The sequence below is a fragment of the Armigeres subalbatus genome, chromosome 3, assembly GCF_024139115.2.
Source record: "Armigeres subalbatus isolate Guangzhou_Male chromosome 3, GZ_Asu_2, whole genome shotgun sequence".
Classification (NCBI taxonomy): Eukaryota; Metazoa; Arthropoda; class Insecta; order Diptera; family Culicidae; genus Armigeres; species Armigeres subalbatus.
In genome coordinates, this window is record NC_085141.1 from 219,413,307 (window position 1) to 219,435,452 (window position 22,146).

The window sequence follows — 22,146 nt, forward strand, 5'->3', positions numbered from 1 at the left end:
CAGCAAACGGCTGCCCAAAACAGCTGCTTGTAATTCCAATCGGGGAATGGAAAGGGCTTCAATGGAGCCACCTTCGTTTTTGCAGCAACGATTGAGCATTCTGCGTCACCATCTGTATTAATGATTCTGAAGTACGCAACGCAGAGAAAGCGGACTCACTAGCGTCGACAAAACGTGAATTGAAGTTGCTCGTAAGTCTTGCGGTCGCTTTCTTAAAATAGCATCGTGGATACGCAAGTCTCCGATCTTTGGAAACAGACGGTCCATTTGACCCAGCGGTCAAATATTTTTCTGATACCTTGTCGTCCCATTGTAGGCAGCTCGCCACACATCTTGAAGAAGGACCTTCCCATGGACGAGGAATACGCTTAAGAGTCCCAGAGGTTAAATATTCCCATCAAGCACCTTAGCATTTGTCGTTTGTTGGACGCTCTCACTTTCTATCACCTCCTTGATTTCTTCCTTCATTAACATCGGAAACCACTGCGTCCTCATTGGTTTGCCATAACATTCCTAGCACTCGATCACTATCCTCCGACACGCTCAAGTAGAGACTCTTGCTGATCCCCGGATCACTTTCATTCATTTCGCGTAAAACGTCTGCACTTTTGACATCCAATTCTAATTGGAATCCTCCTTTCAGGTGTATTGATCGGACCTCTTGCGACACCCGTTCTGCCTCTTCCTCACTTTCGAAACTATCGAGGAAGTCATCCATGTAATGGTTTTCAATGATGCCCTCGACTGCTCGTGGAATAGATCAGCGAATTCTTCGGCATTCTTGTTTTAACATACTGTGCCGAAGCCGGAACACGTGGACCCGAAGGTTGCTACGTTCATGAGGTAGATGTCGAAAGGCTTTAATGGATTACTCCGGTATAAGAAGCGTTGGAATGGCGATCTTGCTCACGAATCAGCAGTTGGTGGAACATTTCTTGATATCCACTGAAACTCCAACCTTAAACTGCCGAAAACGCGACACATCTGCAGGAAGAGACGTTAGCTGATCGGGACCTTTGAGTAGCATGGATTGAGGGATATTCCATCTCCCAGCAGCTGCGTCCATATAAGTCTAACTTTGCCTGGTTTTCTTGGGTTTGTTACTGCTCCCAATGGTAGGTACCACACCGTTTTGGGTCAGCCTGTTCCAATTCTTCCGGTGTCGCTCGATGTGCATAGCCCTTTGACGGTACTCGTCTTTGCTTGCTCAGATTCGTAGCCAACTGAGGATCACGGACATCCTTCGTTCCAAACACTCAACCTCTTTACTGCCAGTTATAGCTGTCAGAAGCTCAACGTGATCATATTTCCACAGAAGCCCGTTTCAAACCGCTCGCCAACCCGAATAGTCGTCTGCTTCGGATCTTGGCGCGTTTGTCTTCCTCGGAATCTAGCTGTCCAATGGCTTCACTCCCGTATCCTCTATCGTGAAATACTCTTTCAATGCATTATGCAGCTCGCGGTCACTGCTCACAGGTATGGCAATTCAACGTATGAGTAGCTTTCACCCGCAGCCACCAAAGATGCACCATCCAAGTCTGGTTTCACTCGATAGGATCGTCTTTCTACCCTCTCTTACTTGCAGCGGACTGTGAGACTTGCGATGTTAACGCCTATCAAAATACGAGGAACAGCATTGTCATAGCTGGCAATTGGAAACCCTGGAGATTCGATACCGTCGGACAATTCATCGTAATCGAGACTTTGTTGCGGTAACGTGAGTTCCTTCACTGTGCAAGTCCTTGAGTGAGAACTGTTGCTTACTGACAGGTCCCTTTATCATGATTCGTATTTGTCTCGATTCAGGTTCAACTCTAGTGACGTTCCCTGTCCACTTCAAGCAGAGCGGATTTTTCCAACGTCTATTCCCAGCTGATCAACGAGACTACTTTCGATCAGTGATAGATCTGAACCGTCATCCAGGAAGGCATACGTTTCAACCGTTGGTCGCGGACCTGATATGATAACAGGAATAATGCGAAACAGTAGAGATTGCTTATACTACCGATGAATATGGTTGTGAATGGTTGACAATCCTGATTGAAACGTCCGCTAACACTGGGACGATTAGAATGCAGCAGCGGATGATGACGGTACTGAATCCTTCGATCACACGGTCTTGAATTCCTGCAGCTTCTTCTTCCATGTGCATTAAGACAACTCCTGCAGAGCCCATTGTCCTTGCATACTTCCACCGGTTGTCTACCGTATACGTCTTGAACAACGCACAATCTGCTACTCGATGACCAAACTTCACAGCAAACACATCCGTTCTTTCTCACGTCCTAGCTCCTGGTCTGTTTCTGTTTCACTAGCATGCGTATTTTTAGCTCCCTTCTGTTTCGGTTTTGCTGGCCACTTACTTCGACATATGTTGTCACTCTACTGACTGATGTAACGACTCCAAGCATGAAATCGCCAAACACCTTCAGGTTAACGACCGAATGCTGCTGCGTGTAATCCGCCACTGCATCTTTGTGTACGCTGGTAGCTTCTCCACTAGTTCCATCAGCAACGTCGGATTGGAGAGTGATCGTATTGTCCAGCGGCTTGCAATGGTCACAAAGGCTGCGCACAGCCAAGCCGAAATCGATGATTGTCTCAAGCTTCTCCGCCTTAGGTGCTTGAACACTGCGCACCTTCTGCAGCAACGCGTTGATCAGTAACTCAGGTCGTCCGTATAGCAAGCGAAGGGTGTCGATCACGTGAGGCACTGATTCAGGAAGCAACAACCTGCTTTTGACACTTTCATAGGCTGGTCCTTCAAACAACGTTGTAGACGCGCGAGGTTTTCGGCACTACTGCCACACGACAACGAACTGTTCATGAAACTACTTATGAATATGGGATCTGCTGGATCGCCCGAAAATATCGGTAAATCGCGTGACATCACTTGACGCGCGGCTAACTGCGAGGGAGGTGTAATTTGATCAACTGGCAGTCCCTGCGGAGGGCACTGTTTGATTAAATGAATTGGGTTTGCTTGCGGAATTGAATCAACGAACGACCGTCCCGGTGGTAGGGGAACTTGTAAAGGGATAAATGCGTTCGTGATTCCTTGTGGCAAATGGCCAACATTAGGTTGTCCGCTGGCGCGGAAATAAATCCGGGAAATGTAGTCGAATTAACTGGTTGTTGAAGACCAACATTCATTCCAGTGTATGGCAAGATATTCGTTCCAAGGGAATGTATTTGGTCGAAAAGAGGAATCCGTGACTGGTTGTGCAAGGGTTCCAAATTGTTTTGTTATGTGTTGGAGGTCTTCTCGTATCGATGATATGGGTGGTTTGATAGTTGAATCATAGAGTGGCTTACCTTGATGTGCTGCGGGGCTCTTGTGGTTCTACTACCTCTTGTGTTGATTTTCTTCTGCGGATTCGAATAGCTTTAGGGATCGCGCTGTATCGCTGCTGATCCCGTCTAATCAGGTTTGATTTTGGAAATCAGGTGATTTTGCTGTGAATTCACCATCATTTGATGAAAACTATCTGGTCGTCTAACGATGTTCCTCCGTTCAATCGCCTCACTCGATGTTGTTTTGATGACTTTCGGTATTGCCTGCAGCGCATCGTCAACGATCGGGACCGATAGAGTAGCGATGTAGCTCGGCGACTTCGCTGGATGTCCTGGTTGTCATTCGTGTCTGATGGGTTGCGTGGTCCTTCCTTGTAGTCACTGGGCTGCTACTTCGTTCGCCGGGTTGTCTTCCGGTGAAAACCTTGCGCGCCCTCCGACTGTTCGGCGCAACTTTGCTGCCACTGCTCCCCTTCAAACTCGTCTTGCGGCTTATCCGACTCCTATTGCTACGCGTTTCCTCTATCTCTTCCAGTTCTTGTTCCAACAGCTTATATTCTCTTCGAGATGACGTTTTTCCATGGCTTGCTGCTCTTCCAGCTGTTTCTTCTTTAACGCCAAACGTTCCGCCTTCACACTCGAGGTAGTGGTGCGCGAACATACGCTCAAAGGTAAACAATGACCACACGTAAATGATCGGTCAGCTACCGATGCAGTAACGTCAGCGCATTTCATATGCCACCAGCCCTTACACTGGTCACATTGATCGCAGTTATCGCTTGTCTCCGGACTTTCGCAGCACACACGCTTCATGGCTGTTCTCGTGGGTACTGTGTGGCGAAGCGGCGTTAATTGGTGGTCGACATGATGATGGTACTTTAAAGATTTATTCGGAGAACGATGTGTATCGTGGCGATTTTCTCTAACGCAGATTCCCACAAACTCAAGGGGTGTTGGTGCGAATACAGCTTTAAACTATAAATTTATTCCGTAATTAGTATTAAGTTTCGTGTACAATAAGTTTTACCTTACAATTATCAGTATCCAGGAGCCTATTCCAGGATTTATTCTATATCAGAAATATTGACTTACTGTACGTCTAACTTACTATTACGTCTCACGCTATAACTTACTTTCTGTGATAATACTTTGTAACTGTGATAATACTAGTTTTAAGGTAATTAATTTTATAAATTGATGAAAATAGATATAAGTTTTTCTGTAAATATAGTAGTAAGTTTTAGCTAATTCAAGTTAATTTCAATAATACTCTATGTTTTACGTTTCACGTTTCACTTCAGGAGTCTCAACAACAATTGTTCCATTTGTTACATTCGCTTGACATTTCGTAGGTCCGATTAGCACCCTCCTCATTGCACTGTCAACTGATTTCGGTTGCGGTCACACCATCAGGCAGGGTTGGCAGCAACAGTTAGTTAAACTCTTTTCGCCAGCTTTCAATTCAATGACCTGACAATTCCTACGAGCTTTCAAACGGCGATCTGACCACTACAAACTAACACTTTCTTTTCTGTTACCGGAATAACTTCTATGATGATTAAAAAATCAGTTTTGTATCCCAATACAACATTGGTCGTTAATTTTAAATTTAGTTAAATAAAAATGCAACAAATTAACTTATAGGAGCATGTTGATAACTTACATAAGGAACGATTTAGCATCATCTTTTTCTCTCAGTAGGTCTGTTTCCGCCTACTGACGACATTTTCCTTGTTTCGTACTTTGCTGCAGCGACAATAGGAGTTTAGAGAATTAAATAGTATGCAGAGGTTTAAAATCCACCCGAAAGAATTAAAGTTTTTCTTATTCAACTTTTAGTTACCTCTACTTGGGAAATCTTAGAGAGTGTTACAGAACCCCTTCTCAAAAGAAGAAGCTACAGTGATAATTGAAATGCGCTGCAGCTTTTTAGGATTGGTATTAGTTCTTCTTCTTCTTGTGGCATTACATCCCACACACTGGGACCAAGCAACCGCCTCGCATAATAGCAGGTGTTCATTAAGCACTTCCACGAGTTATTAACTGCGAGGTTTCTAAGCCAGGTTACCATTTTGCATTCGTATATATCCGCGCTGAAGGCTAGCACTTTTGATGGTATACTTTTTTAACACCCAAGGAAATCAGAGACAATTTCCAATCCGAAAATTGCCTAGACCGGCACCGGGAATCGAACCCAGCCACCCCTCAGCATGGTCTTGCTTTGTAGCCGCGCGTGCTTACCGCACTTTTTAGCTAAAGGAGGTATTAGTTAGGAAGGTTAAGATCCTACGCTCCGATTTAGATTACAATTACTCACAAAAACCTGGAAAAACTTGAAAATCTCAAAGGGAATTGTCCATTATCCATTGAAGTACTTGTAATACCCCTAATAAATAAGCATATATTTTTAATTCACTTGTTGATGAGGTATTTTCCTTTGGTATTTCACTATGTTATAATGTGTTTTGAAGCATCCAGATTTTGTCGTGAAGCGAAGCCTTATAACTATTGTTCAGAAGTTCAAGAAACTTGAGGCGAATAGATCCAACTTGTGCTGTAGTGTTTCGAAGAGAGGGATTGAATAATGAAGAGCAATCCTTTCTCTGCATTTTACCCCGTATATAATCCAGTTGGACTCAGATATAACGTACAATACTTATACAATATAACAAATTTTCTAGGGGCTATGCCAGATCTCTAGGTGGGGCCTATAGCCCCCCTAGCCCCCTAGTTACATAATGATATTTACCCCCACTAAAGGAACAGTGTACCCATTAGTGGTGCAAGAAATATTTGGTAGTTATTGATATTAAATGACATCAATCACATTTTTGTAAGCAAATTTATTAGTTTATCTATTGGCTGAGATAGTGGCGCCGGGAGTGGGTGGGACAAGTGGGACATGTCCTACGCATGAAAATACCTGGGTAGGACATCGAAGCATTGTCCTACCCATGATTATGCCCTATGATAAGAAAAATTTAATCAGATATTTGATAGTTTATCAGAGGCTAAACTGTCAATCGTGGAGGTTTCAGGGGATTGCAAGGAGACTCTTTTCAAAAACACCTCAGAGTCTGGGAGGAACTCTTTCTATTCCAAAGAAGTTTCAAATGTGTTTTGAAGATTTTTCGAAGGAAAGTCATTGAAATTGCCTAATAGATTTCTAATCTTCCATAAAAATTATTGAATTTTTTCTGGGAAGTACGTTATTGTTATTTCTGCTAGCTTGGAGGCTCAGAGGAATTTCTGAAATTTCATAATAGTTAACAGACCAACAGAAATATAGTTGGAAAAGGAGAGAAATGTTAGTGTGTAGTTTTTATGCTACTAGAGACCGAGAATACATCAGAAGTATAGATCAAATATTCACTTAGAAAAGTTATGCAGTCTGTGCTACATTATGTGATGTATTTTCCAGCAGACCTCCTCTGTCCTATAAAGGTAGACATGCGAGTAGTCCACTTTAGACTGCCGAGCTCATCTCCGAAATTTAGCAATTTAAACAAGAGAATTATGCAAATATGATCTAGTTTATATAATGATTGTAGCACATTCGGATGTGTGACAGCAAGTCTTTGAGGAAATTTGGAGTACAATTATTTTTAAGATGTCTAAAAACCCGTAAATAGTACTGAACACTCTGAAAAATTCTTGGACGATCATAAGCTTTACTGGTAGAATATAGCGATGTTTCTGAGAGACAACAGTTGCATCTCGTTTCTTTAGCTTATTTAAGGTCAACTTTCCAAAGAACCCATATTTTTTAAGCCTATAACAATTAAAAAAATCGAAAACAAAACCCGAAAAAGTGTTCTTTGTTTTAAATTTTAAAAATACTTAGACGCGTCATTGGAGAAGTTGACCTTAAATAAAATAAACAATCGATTGAGCGAATAAAAATGTTGACGGGAAAGGTAAAATTGAAACCATCAAAGATTTTTTTTAAATACAGGAATACATAGCCACTTCTGAAAATTCGTAAAGATGATTGAAGGCATGCTTCTAGGAAATGATCTAGCGAAGCGAATTTTAAAACTTATCCGAGGATGTACGAAAAAATCTTTTGAAATATGAGAGGAAAGTCCTTGAAATTCAGTTTTTGTTTTTGTTTCGGAACGTGACCGCGCCTCTGGGCTGAGATATTAAAGCTGTAAATTTCCCACAATTATTAATTTAAAAAAAAAATCCTTTTGTGAATCTACTAATACCTCCACTATTGGTACCGTTACCCTACTAGGAAGGGTAATTAAATTTTACACATTTATGAGAGTCGTGGAAAATAATCACTCATTTTGTTGCAAAGCACACTACAATGAATAACTTATGCTGAGGGAGTCGAGAATATTCCCCACCCGATCCAGTACAGTACCAAAAATCTAACTCGCCATTTCCGGATGGGCAATCCTACGGCTTGCTCGCCAAGGTGAATTTGAAACCCGTCTCATTGAAATATCGCTAAAATATCAGTATATGGATGCACATGTAATTTGTATTTAATTTTGAATTAATTTAATTTATATTTGGAAATGTTATTCTCAGTGTGTTTATACGCTCTTATTCCTTTTTTGCTAAGAAGTATTCTTATTGATCTCTTATTGATTTGGAATTTGTTCACAGTCCAAAAGCTGCTTTGAAAACAAGATATTGAATGCGCGAAAAATTATCATTAAGAATGCCATAGGCATTCTAATTTTTTATTAAAAACTGTATATCACATGAACCATAATCCGCATGCTTCTCTGACGATTCGTTAACTGCGATAATGATAGCGGCTCAACATAACCAAACTGATCAGGACCTGTGTGGTTACAGCGTCGATGATATCTGATATTCTTCCAGCTTACCCAAACGTTCTGGGTCCCCAACGTATTCAGCTCATGGTATTGTACGAAAATTCCAACCTCTATCCGGCCGGCTCCCCTGTCATCGCTGCACGCGATCGGACCTGGGAACCCAATACGTTCGAGAAAACTGGAGGAACAGACCGAATAGACCGACGATTATGGCATTCTTCAATACGCCAGACAGATATAAAAGAAAACTAAGAAGCTCAAACCACCACAATTGACAACAGCTTATTAAATAGCACGTGTCTTCAACTTTATTATATTACATCTGATGACATCGTCATGTGAATTGTATCCAACAAAACGGAAATAACCACAAAAACTTGTTTCTATAATTTCTTGCTTATCATTCGTGTCCATCATAATTTCATCCTGGAATATTACGGATAACGAAAACACCGTTCCGATCTGTGTCCAGGTTAAAAATATAGAACACAATTTCGGATGATGACGCATGGTTATCCAGCAAAACTCTTCGCCGGCTTCACACGCCACGGCAGCACGAGATGGATTTGAATCGCGAAAGATTTCAAGATTCTATTTGCTCCTTGATAACGCATTATCTAGTAAGTTTTTTTCTGCTTGTTTTTCAAGTAACTTCCGAAGCGATCCAGTGTTCCAGAGATCACTATAAATAGCACGGTTTGTGCTACCGGAAGGTTCACTAACAGCGGTTTGCTAGTCAAACCCACATTTCGAGTTGCGTAGGAGAGAAATCAGTGAAATTTTGCCAGGAGTAGTGATAATTTGCCATAACCAGTGGAGCAACCACAGCGACAAATAACCGGTGAGTGAGAATTAATGGTTCGAAATAAGTGAACAAGAAATTTGAACAGAGTAGCTCGAACGAGCTTGGAAATAGGGTTACTACTCCTAGAATTAGTAATATATACCATTGTACCCATTTCAATCACAATCGAAAAAAAAGGTTTGTTTCTTATTTTTCATCACTGAGCATACCAAATGATACAAATTAGGTCGGAACAGTTCCTTTTGCGAATATTATTAATAATATAGGAGCATATGTTATTAATAATCGAACCAAATCCTTAGAAAATATTTTGAAAAAATAAGATTAACAAATGATTTTCTAGCGGATTAACATGCAAGCTCTTTCTCTAAAACTATACCTAAATGAACTATACCAAAATAACTTTATAATGAAGGGTGTCATTAATGAGTATCTTAACTGAAATATTTGCTACTACTGAAATATTTGTTATCTGATACATGTAGCGTATCATACCTTAAAATATGACGATTGCCATGGCATGTGCGGTAGCATGGATTCAATAACGTTTTAGATTTAGAATAAGAGCTGTTCATGCTCATCTTCTTAAATCAATGGTAGATATTATGAAATATAAAATAGGTTTGTCATAAAACCTGTCATGAAGTGTATTTCCAAATGGTATTTTTATGTATAGGTACCGCAAATGGTTAAAAGTGATTTTCCCAAAGGTATAAAATATCGCAAATGTTCAATTCCACGAAATCGCTCTTCTTAATTAAAACTGAAGGTTAATGTTATTTATAAGCCACAAAATTCAGATAAATACGCACTCAGTGACTATATGTGCTAAATGGATTTGAACTGAAGTTAGTCAATTGCCGTTGCGTTTCCCCAGATCAACATTTTGTTCTGAATTAATTCTGCAAGCTGAACAAAGCCGGTTCGATACCGGTATGTGGGAATCCGGTTCAAACCCGAGAAAACCGGCATATCTGATAAACTAAACGGCCTATGTCTGCGCGCAATCCTTCGACCCAATAATGGAATATATAAATGTCGATAGTGGGTATCGCTGTTTTCGATAAATCACGTATCATGAAAACACGTTTGCAGTGAAAAAGGGCGGTTTACAATGTGTGCAAAATGATACGCCATTTATGGGTGTTATACGTTTTAGTAACTGCGTTTACTATCCTTTTAAGGAGAATGTTGCTGAGGTACCCAAATGGTAACCTTAATGACTGGTATAAAAAATGCCGCACAAATTCATTTGCACGAATATTATTCAAAATTACACAAATCTAAAAGTGAAACTCATTACATGCATACACTGGCTTTTAGCTAGAACTAACTATTTTGGACACATCGTGAGTTGGGAAAATGTGAGGTGAATGCACTCTACTTAAATAAATACAAGCAGCCAACATTCACCTTAACTATTTTGTGCATATATTCACCGCTATGTGTGGATCACTCATTATTTACGTGGCGTAAAATAGTTTGCTCGATCCTCTCAAGTTGTGGGTTATCTAGAGAAATCAACTGTTAGGACAACGATTCAATTGAGAAAAGTAGGTCAGTTGGGAAAATCACGCTTGTCGTATGCAACATGGCGTAATTGCGCTCGTGACACACGATCATGTAGCTCTCGTCGCAACCAGTTATCACGTGGCATACTTCATGGAGGATCCCTTGTTGATCGTCGTCGTCGTTCGGCGCATGTTGTTTGTGTCCAGCACTGGTGACGGCCGAATAAATCCACCCGCAACGCCCATTGTCTGCGTCGCTACCATCATAATGGCTGAGGCCATTAATAATGGTCCAGCTTGTACCGGTGGCGGCGTGGCTTGTTTGCATCTACACATCCACTATTATAAGAAGTGATTTAGAATGAGTAATTATATCTGCAGCGCCAGTAATTTGAATATTCACATATCACCAGGCCAGGTAACTGCAGTTGGTGAGTAGATCTATGCCCATGGATTAAAATTGTTGATCTTTGGATACGGGAATGCGGTAAGGCAACTCGGTAGGGCTGCTTAATTTGTTTATATAATGTTTTTCGCTATGAATGTAGGGTAAATGACCGACATTTGTGTTACTGGTCTTTGTTAACATGATCAAGGATTGCAATGTAGTAATGAAACCCGATTACATGTTTTTGGAAACCAAGATCGAGGTTGAATGATATCAGGATCATGGAAAAAGTGAAATGCTCGTCGTGAAATCGTCGTGAAAAAAGTGAAATGCTTTTCTTAGGATCAATTTCTTAACCTCCATTTATTTCTTGAGCAGTGCTTGCTCATACGCTTGAACTTGGTTTAATAACTAAGCGGGATGTAGAAATCGACCAGGCCTTACACCACGTTGAGGCATATGGATGGGTAAGCACCGCTTAAGAATTAGGCGGAGGTAAAGAAATTGGCCCTTAGTCAACATACTCTCTCACAATCGAAGTTACTTTTTACTATATTGTCACTCGTATATTTTTTTTCATTTTCTTCTATGAGATAGTAATTTTACGGAATATATATTTTTGAGCCAAGCGATGGAGGATAAAATCGTGAGAGTCGCATCGCCGGATTATTTTATTTTGTACCGCCAGTCTCATTAACAATACTTTCCCGAATAATCCTATTTGCAAGACAAATTTACAAAAAAATAAGGCCAACGACGATATTTAGGGTTAAAACTGTATCAACATGTTTGCATTGTCTATTGTAATTGCATCGCCATCATCCCATTTGTATCAGGTTGTGAAAGGGCTAAGCTAGTAGTCAGAATGTCGAAAATGACAGTATGAAAATAGTTCTTGATGGTAGAAAAAGACTTACGGGACACCCGTACACAAACTGCGTGGTTGGCAACGTGCGGCAATGAACCGAGCCGAAAGAAAGAGACCTCTACGTGCTGTACCAGCCACGTTGCACAGTGGCGGGCCCTTATACAAATCCCGGACAAAACCTGAGATTGCGTTCAAAACTTCACCACAGAGTATTGAAACGTTAAATTCATTTTAAGGTTAAAATGGTTATCCGACATACTTTATGTTATCCAAGGCTATCCAAAGGTTTCCGCAATCCCAAGCCCTAGGATCTAGGAATGAACTTTAACAAGACACCAAAAATTAAATTTACAAGCTACAATCAAAAAACTTTGGAACTTGCTCATTCAATATATATATTAAATTTAAAAAAATATGGGCTTCACGAATATCACGGAAAAAAATTGTCCGGCTTTCCGCCACTGTGTGTTGGCTCGAGCTTGTTGACAAATAAAATCAGGTTGCGATAAGTTTGTTTCAGGACCAACAATAATTATGTCCGGATTATGCCTCCTTGTTTATTATCTTTTATAATAATTTGAGAGCGAATTTTGCAAAACACCTGGCAATCTTCCTCTATAGTTTATTACCTCTATTCACCTGGCATCTAGTACTAGTAGTATTTTTTACAGTTCGTCACGTGTTTGTCGTCTGAGAATGGCTATCTTCCCATTCATCACAATACGTTGTACATTAGGGTAGTTTTTTACGGGGACGGATTTCATACTTTTCCCCGGCCACCTCAATTTCCATAACATGTTTATCCTTTGCGTCCCCAACTTTTGCACAACCAAATTTTGATGATTTTTTTGCTCTAACTCATTAAATATTTTACCGATATTTTTGAAATTTTCAGACGTAAACAAAAAAATTCCATACCTTGGGTCGATTTATTGGGCATGTCTGTTTAATAGTTTACTTTTTTGTTTGTTATTCGTACCAATATGTCGATTCACAACCGTGTGGTGAAGGAAACTTATTTGCAATGTCTCTGAACGAATTGAGAAGCATGATGGCCAGTTTTGGGCACACTCTAGCAAGGGACAGATACCAGAATATGTACCTTCAAATGTATTATGAGCCATATCAATCTCTAGCATTTTTGCGAAAAACATTATGAAACTAATTTAAGAGTTCTACATCCAGGGACACCCGGAGCAGATTCCGGAGATCCTGTGGAAGACTTGATCCGGTATACAAAAGCCCGTTGAAAGTCTAGCTAATTTGTTTGGTACTTATCACCAGTCGATTTATTCGCAACATGTTGCATTCGACTGGAAATCTTTTCCTATTGTTTTCCATTGAAAATTGGCCAGATTGGATTATAGGCTCAAAAGGTATGACCAAAATACTATTTTGTATAATGCACGAGAAATAAAGAAGTGAAGAAATATGTATATCGATACCTTCCCGTATCTCCAAAGATTTTTTTTTTCACTAAATACATAAGAAGTCTTGTTTGTCCGAAAATCATTCAGTCAAATACCATTTGCCACTTACCGAATAACACGTAAGGCCGAAACGGTTACTAGGCTAAAACTAGTTGGCCAAATATTGCGATCGGCAAAATAAGAGGTTTTGTGGAAGAAGTCATTTAGCTAAATAAATAAAAACGGGCTTAGTGATCATATGGCTACCACTTCTGCCTCATACGCAGAAGGTCGTGGGTTCAATCCCAGGCCCGTTCCATTCCTCCTACTTTGTATCTTTCCATATATTTCTCATGTTCTAGCAATCGTTTCCATCTCCCATCCTATACCTACAGCTTGATTAGTTCTAGCAAATAACTGTTAGAATTCGAAATGAGTGAAAAAGCTTGTATCGGCATCCAATTAGAATATACCACACTTTCATTACCATCGCATTGGCAACCCGTTAATAAAGACGAACCTCTGCCATAGAACCTAACTCCCAGATTTCAATAAAATTCCGCATGAACTCGTGGCGAGTGCAGAGGTGTTCTCGGCTTGCAGTGGGCGAGTGATTGCATCATCATTTTTTTCCCCATCCCCGACCCCGATAAACCGTGAGGACGTGGCCAGCGCCGTTATCAACCATTTAAATACTAGAGCTCTCGGATTGTGCACACTGAGGTTGGAGAGCAAATCCTACTCTTCCATCAATTGGTTTCCTGTGCAATTGCGATTGTTCTAATCAACCACGGAGTAGCAACTACGAAATGCACGGTCATCATGCTCATGCTTATGCTCAAAAGCCATTTAGCCAAATAAATCATTTAACCGAAAGTGCAGTTTGACGGAACAGATCATTCGGCCGAAAACGTTATTTCGATAAACCAGAGTCTATTATATAGAGTTGCGCAAAGAGGATCTTCTTACGCTTATTCTGAATAATCTTCTTGTTATTGTGTAAGTCACCCACAGAGTGCAAACACGTGAGTTTCTTGTTGCTACTTTATTGGGAGGGTGTATTGAAGTTTTTGAAACTGTTTCTAGAACAAATCTAACACATTCCAATTCATGCGTTTTAATTCGCCATAAAAATCATTAGGCGATAACAATACTTCCGCCTTACCACCAAGCATTTGTTTACTTTGCTCGATAGGTAGACGGTTTGACAGTTCAATAGGTAGATTTGGCTTCACTCTTTGCGTAACTCTATATATAATAGACTCTGCGATAAACGAGTAATTTGGCCAAAAATGGCATTTAGCGGTACAGGTCTTTGACCGAAAATGTCGTTCGGCCGAACAGATTACTGTACTCCGAAAGGGCCATTGGCGTAACTAGCCCCGATGCCTAGGGGGATAAAACCACTTAATCTATTTTCTCTATTTTGAGCTTCTTTTCAGAAAATTCTCGAATATCTTACTACTCTTTATTTTACAATTGAACCAATTTGAAATTCAAATCAAGTAGATGAATGTGGTAGTAACAGATTGATTATTAATTTATTTGAATGAAAATTGAACTACTAATCAAAGCAATATCAAATAGTAGGCGTAAATTAATATACAAATCTCGCTTAACTTTTCAAAAGGACCTAAGTAACATTTTTTTTCAAGAATTAATTTGAATGCAGCAATCAATAGCTTTCATGTTGTTCTATTGATTCCGCTATTCAAATTAATTCATGAAAAAAATGTTACTTAGGCCCTTTTGAAAAGTTAAGCGAGAAATCTCGATTGTCAGAACGAAACAAAGAAAAAGCGACGATCTAACGTTTGATGCAACACCTATGTATCGCTAGAGCTACTTGTTCTGTCGGGACATACTTGTGAGTTAACAGTCCCTGACAATTCATATATTCGACGGGTGTCCTACACGGTTAGATGACTTTACCCGTTAATGGGTACTATGTTATTGTTGATATTATTCCCACCGTGAAAAATTCACCCATTTTCTTGAAAAAGCGCCACTACCCATTTTAATGGTTTAATGATTTCCTTCTTTCTTCTTCCGTTCTACTTCTTCTTCACTTCGATCTACTCACTTCTCACTTCCACTTCTCATTCGTCCTAATGGGCATTTGGCCTAATGACAATTCGGCCTAATGACCCAGCATCCAACATGTGTGCTGCTCGGTTGGAGCGCTTTTTAATTGGATCAAAACCTGATGTTCGCTGGTGGGTTTGAGGACGGGCTCCAGTTAGCGAACGATCGTTGTACTTCGTCGTCGGCGTTATTATGATCTGCTTCACCAAGTTGGCATGAAATACACGCTAACCTGGACCTACCTAGAATTATGCCAAAGTGACCCAGCACTTTTCGCTCCAGAACATTGTTAGGGGAGACTGGGGAGACTTGATCCCCTTTTCTGATTTCCGATGTATCACAGCCAAATATAAATAAACATACGCGATTTCCACACAGACTCTCTAAGAAATATAGTATTTTACTTTACTGATGTATTACTACAGTCCTTAAATTATTGTTGTAATTGACACAAAATCGATTTTTTGAAAAATCGAGTTTTAAATTCGGGTGAAATTGATCCCTCTCCAAGAACTTGCTTTGAAAAAAATAGAAAGGTGCCCTCAGATTTTTTAAATATTTTTCCTTCAAAATACGCGAAATTTTCGAATTGCTGTGCGTATACATGAACGATTTATGTTATTGAATTCGACAGCACATGTAATTTTAAAATTTGGGGAGACTTGATCCCCTTTCTATGATATCTAAGCAATAAATATGTTTTCCTGCCAACCCTTCATCAAATCTGTCAAATCTACAAAAAATTAGAAGTCTGAGAACAGATTTATACTTTTTTTTGGATTTTTTCGCCAAATTTTTGTATGGGTTACTAATGGGGAACAAGTGTCCCCATATTGAGGCAATAACTTCAAATCCAAATATCCTAAAACTTTGATGGAATGTTGACAATTTTATCAGTACAGATCATTAAGCATATTTATGGCTTTGTGCTGTGAAAAAACGAAAGCATTTGGTTATTGTTATTAAAAGTTGGTCAAATTTTGCGTGTCCAATAAAAAAATCTTTAGGAAGGTCAAAACATACAAACCGCCCTGCAGAATAAATAAGGTTGTCAATCCAAAACATAACTCGCCACATAAAGATCATTTGTCTAGAGGATCTATACTAAAAAATACGCTAGAACAAAACTACTTCAGTTCTCGATAAAACATGGGGTGATCAAGTCTCCCCACCTTCCCCTATTGTGTAAAAAAAAGTTATACGGCAACGGAGAATACCTTTTTATTCGGTGGCTGCTTGTGTTGCTGCAGTTTCGTTTATAATCGGTAGAATAATGTCCAAATATTTTCGCTGGAGATGTTCAGGTATTGAACACCGTCTTTATGTTTTCGTCTGTTTCGGATGAGTTTCCAAGAACGAAGCCAAGATATTTGAGACTCACTTGCAGCATTTGTACTCCGTTTGGTATGCCTGGGAAGTAGTGTTCCTCACAATCTTCCTCATAATTTCACCAACAGACTTGTGAAATGTGGTCCGTAAATGTTTCCTTAATCCTTATCCTTGTCTATATACACGGAAATCCGTATTCATTTCTTGTTTCTGATAAAAACTCAATCTATATGCTACTACAAACTTGGTAAGAGTTGCGAACAACTTTCAGAGGTAATTTTGTAGAACTTTCCGTATTTTTAATGTTTTGTATCAATTTTTGACTATTATTCAAATTTATAAGGACAAGAAGCTCAAAAAATTGCTGAAAGTTCCTTACGACCTGAATTCGCTTATCAGACCTTGTCAAAAAATCATAAGCAATCCCAATCTGATGTCGCCTGGTCGATTGAAGTCGAACAACTGGATTTAATTGAATTAACAAAATTCTTGTCTTGAGTTGGTTGGTCTAGTTGGTCGAAATAGCCATATGACCTCATCGGATCAAGAAAACCCTAACTATAGAGTGGGATGATTGGTGGCCGTAACTGTTCGACAAAAGATATTTTAGTTACTAGATAAAGATTGTCGCTTCGGTTCCCTTTGTTCTGCTGTCCGAAACATGTGTGGTACATACCTGTCAAATCGTATGGATTTTCCTTCTTTGACATTTAGCTCTCCTATCCTCGCCAGCAAAAGATGTTCCGGACAGCGACGACAGCGACAATCTTTATCTAGTAACTAAAATATCTTTTTGTTCGACCCATTTGGATCGAGAAAAATCAAACTCTGATGGTAGTTTGGAGGCATTTTTGGACAGAGTTGGATCACCTTAGAAAAACGATGGCCAGGCAAAAAATCCAATTCAGGACTAGATAGATAATCATTAAGGAAATTTTTCTACAAACAATTAATGCCCTACTAATAATCTAGACGAAGCGAATATTTAGCTGCCAAAATCCTTCGATCAATTAGAAAAAAGACAGGAAGGTTCCAACATTTAAAATACGTATCCTCGTTCTTACTTTTAAAGACCCCAGTAAAAAGGCAAATTCACTTACAAATGTTTTTGATTTTTTGGAGTCGTACCACCTGGTGTTACTTTGAATAGCACAGGGAAATTTATCTCAAATCTATACAAAATCCATACCGCTACTTCTCAGAATTAATCGTTAAAGCAATTTTGGACAGCAGATTGATTATGGATATATAGTTCTTGAAAGAATCCACTGGGAAAAGCTAAAATTTTTCAAATCAATTATTTTGAGAGTAATTTCTCCATTCTGTTGTAAAGCATTACGGTTCTTGAAGTTCCTTGATGACCATTACAGTGGCCAAAAATGGAGCTAATCCAATACGGGTATCAAACTTGATGATCCCAAAAAAAGGAACTAAACTAACAGTGCGTATGGCATGTTGAAGTAGTAATAAAAAATCCATTTTTATCTTGAATTCTAGATTACTATAAACATGTATTTCCATAGGCTCAATGTTGTTATTTATTGCGCTTTTAACTATTTTTTAGTTACCGCCATCGGGGGTGACAATGGGTCTGGGGTGAGAATGGGTCATCGCTCTCACCGGCAGTCTGGAGGTCGTAGAGCAAATTCGTTCAAAAAGGTCTCTTATATTTCAGTCTTCTTGCCCTCAGATTAATTCAATCCATTCTACAAGCATTCTAAGTAGTTGAAACAGTGACCCATTGTCACCCCTATTTGACACATTGTCATCCCCGACGACGGTAAGTGTTTTGTTTCTCATAGCGCATTTCTGAATTTCGGCGCCCCCTTGGCACACTTGGCGATGGTCAACCTGCCCAACCACACGCAACGGCTCGTACGGCTTAAGTCGAAATAGACTATTTTGTCAATCGACCTATTTGGTCAAATGTATAGTTAAGGTCAAGGTTGTTACCGACGCAGTGGAAACAATTATTTATTATTATTTATTTCATCTTTGGTTTAAAACCACACAGACTACAGTATCTTAATCCTAAAATATATTTTTGAAGACAAGCTTACTAACATTATAATCAAACATATCACATACATCGTTAAACAATCTACAATATCTGTCAAGTGGTTTATTGAAACCGTAAGCAGTGCGGTGCGCCGGGGTCCAAAGCAATTGGGGATTGCGTAATCGGCGGCTAGGTGCGTGGAAATTGATTTCCGAACACGCTACTGCAGTCAATGTTATCACGGATCATGTCAAAATGTAAAGTCGTTGTAAATACGTTCGACGTTTGAGAGTGTTTGCAAGCCAATGAGCGTACATCTGTGCTCATACGGTGGCAGGTTATCGGGATTGGTCCATGGCAGCTGTCGTAATGCGAATCTGACGAAACGTTTCTGGATGCTTTCTATGCGTGATGCATGAATCGCATGGTAAGGAGCCCATATTTGAACTCCGTACTCAAGAATGCTTCGGACCAATGAGCAGTATAATGTTTTCAGAGCATAAACATAATCGAATTGTGCAGAGTTGCGGCGCAGGAAGCCAAGCATAGTGTTGGCTTTGGAGATTGTCTTTGAGATGTGCTCGTTGAACCGAAGCTTACTGTCCAAGGTAAGGCCATGATCCTTTATGGAGTTAACTCTCATAAGCGGTAGCTGGTCCATCGAACAGTCAAATCTGATTGGTGAGTGAACACAGGAAAAAGTAATGATTCTGCATTTTGTGGCGTTGGCTTGCATTCCGTTTATCTGACACTACGATGATAAGCGCACAATGTCGGCTTGAAGTGCACAGTAATCTAAAGCTGACTTCACGACTCAGTAAATTTTAAGGTCATACGCAAAAAGCAGCTTGCACGAGTGTAGCTGATCGCAAACCTCGTTGATAAATAACGCAAAAATTAAAGGTCCTAGGTGACTCGCTTTGTGGAACGCCAGACGGAATCTCGAATTCATCGGAACTGGCGTCACGAACCTTGACGAAGGCTTTTCTTGAAGTCAAGTACGAATGAATCCAGTTGACGATCCACGACGGTAGACCAAGACGGTTCAGTTTCAAAATAGCAAGATCATGCGGAACTTTATCAAATGCTTTCGAAAAGTCAATATACACAGCATCTACTTGTTGCCGCTTCTCGATGCATCCAATAACACTATTGGTGAAGCTCATCAAATTAGAGATCGTCGAACGTTTTTCATGAATCCATGCTGGAATTCTGATATAACGAATTTAACGGCTGGATAAAGCTTGTCATGCAACAGTCTTTCGAGTACTTTGGCCAAACAGTTCAGGATCGAAATGGGTCGATAATTTTCCACGCTATGTATGTTGCCGGATTTGAAGATCGGTGTAATTGATGCGTGATTCCAGGCATCAGGTACGTCATCCGCGAGTGATCGGTTGAAAATTGTCAGGACTGGGACAGCCAGCGAGGCTGCACAGTTTTTTATGAACGACGGTGGAATCTGATCTGGACCAGGTCCCTTCGAAACGTCAACTGCATTAAGAGCGTTAAAAACCGTGTCAATACTGAGGTTTAGCTGCGGTAGATGGATGTTGAAGCTTTGTAACTCATCTAAATATTGTTGTGGCGGTGAATGGTAGTCTGACTCAAACACACTGTGAAAGAACTCAGCAAACAGATTTGCAGAAGTGTTGTCGGCGGAAGAATTATGATTACCATAGAAGACGTTATTCGGAATACCAGCTGACCTTTTGCGAGTATTCACAAAAGACCAGAACGATGAAGGGTTCTTTTTGAGGTTCCGTTGCATTTGTTCAATATACTCACGGAAACGAACTTCATGCACGCTGTTATACTCAGCTTCCGCAAGTTGAACAGCATACTTATTCTCAGTTGTCCTGGAACGAAAATAACGTTTACGGGCCTTGCGTAGACGGTTCCGTAGTCTGCGCAGCTGCGGGTTCCACCATGGTTGTTGGCATTTTGTAGACTTTCTTCGGGTTTTCAGCGGGACATTGTCACGAATTTCTTTGTACACATTGTCATAAAAACAGTCACAGCATCATCCACCGTCTCGAGGTTTGATAAACACGTCCAGTCCAATGCAGTTAATCTAGCGTTGATTACATCAAAGTCACATCGTGCGAAGTTATATTCATTCCGTGCAGCTGAATTCGGCTGCGGGAGTTGCAAGTCTTCAGAGGAGCATTCGAGCGTCAAAACAAATGGCTTGTGGTAAGGATCGACTTTCAAAATGGCAGCAGGTGATTCAAACAGTTCAATTCGATCAGAATCACTGACGAAAACTAAATCGAGAAGCCTACCATTCGCATTAACCAAATCATTGATTTGCTTGATTTGCTGCAATCCTGTGGGTAGTAAAGACTCAACTACTGCAAGTTCTTGTTCCGACGAGGCGTTGAGAGGCAGAAATCATTATATTATAAGAGGAAGAATCAAATAATTTTAGATCCTAGATTCAAATTTAAATTTGATTAAATACCCGAAACTGAAAAACTTTGTATAATGTATTACCAACACCACCAATTCCCCGGATGGGATGACATCCCTGGCAGTATCCTCGGCGGAAATAACGTCCTTATGAAGTACCTCCAAAGCCTATGACACCTCCCCACCCCCCCCCTCCCCCATGGATGCATATCGAGCCAACATCAGTCCCGCTCTGGCCTCGGTGCTGCGATGTTTGACGATCACCGTAAATGACAATAGCATGGCAAGTAGAACCCGACTTGTATCTGTCTCTCTAAAAAGCATGTTAATAGAATTCAAAAAGATCCGACGAAAAGATTCTCCTTCCCTTCCTTAGTAATGCATTATGCGATTAGTTAAATACATAAGCAGTAAAATTAGTTTAAAAATTGTTGTTCTAATCGTTTTATTACTTGTAAACACACAAAGAAGGGCCATGTGGTTCGTACGAGTTATTTCTGCATGTAGATGTCCTGAGTCTCTCTGAGTAAAGTAGAGCAAGACCCTGAGAGTACGGCCGTTCGTAACAAGGTGATACTTTTTTTCGGCTAAGCGAGTTTTGCGGCCAAATCACCCGTTCAGGAAAACCACATTATTAACTATATGAACCGTTTGGCCCCTGGCCTTTTTGGCCAAACGGCCCTCTCGGGGTATGATCTGTTTGACTAAATAAAATTTTCGAAAGTATGACATTGTTACCCGTTACGACGAATGAGCTGTTCGGCTGAATGACCAATTCGGCAAAACGACCTTTTCTACTGTAGCCGTTCGATCAAATTACATTTTAGACCATATAACGCGCCGTATGATCTGTTCGACCGAGTGATATTCTCGGCCAAATGACTTGTACGGCAAAGCGCCATTTTTTTACAAATGACCTGTTCGAGCGTATGATCATTTTCGGGAATGATTTGTTTTGTCAAATCTGTCTTTCGATCAAATGTTCTTAGCTAATTAGCCTTATAACCACTTTATAACCGCTTATGCCAAACGTTCAATTCGGTCAAATGGAATTTAGCTAAACGACTTTCGGCCGAATGATTTTCGTTCAAACGAGCCTTCCTCCTTATGTGTTTCGTAAAAGAACGTTGAAAATTGTGATATGACTTGAAGGTATAGCAAAGCATAGGTAATTGTACAAGCCGAAAGTGGCTGTATACAGTTGTATACCTTGCTACGTCCTTACAATGACGGAAGGAATGGAAAAAATG

General features: G+C 40.1%; 1 protein-coding gene across 1 annotated transcript in view; it reads left to right on the forward strand.

Moving 5' to 3' along the window:
• The first annotated feature begins 8,796 nt into the window (after positions 1 to 8,796).
• LOC134219955 (synaptic vesicle glycoprotein 2C) overlaps positions 8,797 to 22,146 on the forward strand; it is a 78,768-nt gene continuing 65,418 nt past the window's right edge. Inside the window, exon 1 of the mRNA XM_062698861.1 lies at positions 8,797 to 8,931. The gene's annotated coding sequence lies outside the window, so the exon portion shown is untranslated. The remainder of the gene's footprint in view (positions 8,932 to 22,146) is intronic.